This window comes from Protobothrops mucrosquamatus, unplaced genomic scaffold, assembly GCF_001527695.2.
Source record: "Protobothrops mucrosquamatus isolate PMUCROS unplaced genomic scaffold, P.Mucros_1.0 scaffold4408, whole genome shotgun sequence".
NCBI classification, from domain to species: domain Eukaryota; kingdom Metazoa; phylum Chordata; class Lepidosauria; order Squamata; family Viperidae; genus Protobothrops; species Protobothrops mucrosquamatus.
The window spans coordinates 53,396-56,388 of record NW_015390321.1 but is presented as its reverse complement, the minus strand read 5'-3'; the positions used below and the strand labels follow the sequence as shown (position 1 = coordinate 56,388).

Sequence of the window (2,993 nt, the reverse complement as noted above, 5' to 3'; positions counted from 1 at the left end):
TCATTGGTTTCTATTTAAATTTCATTCGTTCTTTTGTTTTCTGGCCCCCTCTGTAATTTCCAAGATTCTTTTGAATAGTTACATCTATCAGGAAATCCTGCCAAGTTCTACTTTCGCGCAACGGATCTAAGGGAAACTGTGGACGGCACCCTAACTTTTAATTGTTATATCCAGCAAGTTGTCATATTCTTTTGTCATGCATGTTCTTTTATGCTGCTGTGTTATTTTTCTGCATAAGATGCTGGAGAATTTTTGGTCCCCAGTAGAAACTGTAGATGCACCAACCTGATTTTTTTAAAAAAAATCATGTTTCTCTTTCAGATTGACCCAAAGGTTGCCTTCCCTCGCAGAGCACAGCCTAAGGTAAGGTACATTTTATTAATGTAATTGTTATATATTTCTATTTTAAAGAAACACTAGTATATTGGTCTTCAGAACAAAAGTAAAACAAAACAGCGACAAAAAGCAAGCTAAAAGAAAATGTAAAACAGAGCAGCAAAATACAAAACATAGGTTTCTAGGCAGCAGAAATTAAAATGACAAAATTTGAAGGAAATTCTGGCTGGTGGCTGCATTACAGAGACTCCATAGAGAGTTGCTGATCTCCACTTGAATTTATATGTGTGGCCACCACGCTCGGTTGTGATCTGGTAGCTTGTATCTTCATTTTGAGCTTTGCTCTTCCATCGATTTTTGAGTCCCCAATGGATGGTTACGACTCAGAAAGCCATCAGGAATGTTTTGCAAGCCACAGTTACTGGGTTTGTGCATTTTGTGTAGAACGCCACCTCCCGGGGATTGAACCACAGGAGTGACAAGGGGCTGCACCAGCCTATTCTAAGTTGTGGCAATGCTGGCTGACAATTAGAGCACTAGCCCTTAGCACTTAGGACTTATATACTGCTTCACAGTGCATTACAGCCCTCTCTAAGCGGTTTACAGAGTCAGCCTATTGTCCCCAACAATCTGGGTCCTCATTTTACTGACCTCGGAAGGATGGAAGGCTGAGTCAACCTTGAGCCAGTGAGAATTGAACTGCAGGCAGTGGGCAGAGGGAAGGAAGGAAGGAATGGGGAAAGGAACAATACCACTTAGATTTATATACTGCTCCATAGTGCTTTACAGCTTTCTCTAAGCGGTTTTACAGAGTCAGCCTATTGTCCCCAACAATCTGGGTCCTCATTTTACTGACCTCAGAAGGATGGAAAGCTGAGTCAACCTTGAGCCGATGAGAATCGAACTGCAGGCAGTTGGCAGAGGGAGGGAAGCAAGCAAGCAAGTGAGGGAGGGAGGGAAGAACAGTAGCATTTAGCACTTAGACTTATATACTGGTTCACAGTGCTTTCCAGCCCTCTCTAAGCCATTTACAGAGGCAGCATATTTGCCCCCAACAATTTGGGTCCTCATTTTACTGACTTCAGAAGGATGGAAGGCTGAGTCCACCTTGAGCCAGTCAGGATCGAACTGCTGGCAGTGAGCAGTGATTTAGCCTGCAATACTGCATTTTAACCACTGCTCACTGGAAGGAAGGAAGGAAGGAAGGAAGGAAGGAAGGAAGGAAGGAAGGAAGGAAGGAGCGAGCGATAACATTAGCACTAGTATTTAGACTTATATACCGCTTCACAGTCTTTTACAGCCCTCTCTAAGCGGTTTATAGAGTCAGCCTATTTGCCCCCAACAATCTGGGTCCTCATTTTACCAGCCTGGGAAAGATGGAAGGCCGAGTCAACCTTGAGCTGGTCAGGATTGAACTGCTGGCTGTGGGCAGAGTCAGTATACTGCATTCTAACCACTGCACTACCACAGCTCACGAAATGGTGGTCTTAATACAGGTAGTCTTCACCTGTGGCCACCTTTGGGACCAGCACATTTAGGGCAGATGTTTGCAGGGCCAGAAGCCGCAGTTCAGTCTCATCATTCCAGCATTATGGGGGACCCCACCCAGAGATGTTGGGACACCACAAAAGGGGCAGGGCCAATTTTTTCATCTCCTTTTGGTTTGGAGGGTGGGTTAGCGTTAGCCCTTCAAGGCCGTGCAGACAAGAGGCACAGAAGAAATTCTCTCTCTCTCTCTGTCTTTATTGTAAAGTTCAATGAACAGAATCTTGCAAGTCTGAAAGTATCTCTCGGCTCGTTTCCTTCTACTCCAGCGGTTCTCAACCTGTGGGTCGGGACCCCATTTGGGGTCGATCGACCATTTCACGGGGGTCACCAAGCAAGGCTGTCCGCCATTTTTTTTGTCCGCCATTTTTTTCCCTTTTTCCGGCGGGTGCCTTGCCTCCCTTGGGCTGGGCCAGCTGGTGGTCGGCCTGCTCCGTCTCTGCCGCTTGCCAGCTACGCCTCGGCCGGCGCAGGGGGAGGAACCACGCATACGCGGCGCTCCCGGGCAGGGAAAGTCCTCGACTTACGACCGGTTGGGTAGTCCTCGACTTACGACGGTTTAGTCCTCGACTTACGACCGGTTTAGTCCTCAACTTACGACCGGTTGGGGTCGTGGCATTAAAAAGGTTGAGAACCACTGTTCTACTCTCTAGAAGCTAGGGAGGGTCCCTTACGAGACGCTTCCCACGCCCCTCTTCCTTTCGTGAAACGAGAGAACTTTTTGCACGATTGTGTAGTCTGCAGCTCTTCCTGTGTCTCTCAAGACCATTCCCACATGCCGTGTTAACTATGAGTGTGGGACTTTATTTCTCCCTTATGAGATTTATACCCTACTTTTATTTTATATGACTCAAGGCGCTGTAAATAAAGCTCCCGTCTCCTGTGGATTGGACTGAGAGAGAGCGCCCACCTGGCTTCTGGGCTTAGCCTAGCTCCATAACCACTACACCAAACTGTCTTTCACAAGAGGGAGCAAGAAGCTTCTGGAAAACCAGAGCTACCCGCCACAGTCCTTAAAATCCACCACTGGGTTGGTGAACCAATCCCTGCAGGGGCTGCAGGGCTTCACTTAGCCCTCAACCCCCAGGTGCCATCAGCAAGTTTTGCCTTGC

At 47.3% G+C, this 2,993-nt stretch overlaps 1 protein-coding gene across 1 annotated transcript in view; it reads left to right on the top strand.

Moving 5' to 3' along the window:
- The first annotated feature begins 327 nt into the window (after positions 1-327).
- Positions 328-2,993, top strand: part of MSI1 (musashi RNA binding protein 1) — a 39,822-nt gene continuing 37,156 nt past the window's right edge. Inside the window, exon 1 of the mRNA XM_015828337.1 lies at positions 328-363. The gene's annotated coding sequence lies outside the window, so the exon portion shown is untranslated. The remainder of the gene's footprint in view (positions 364-2,993) is intronic.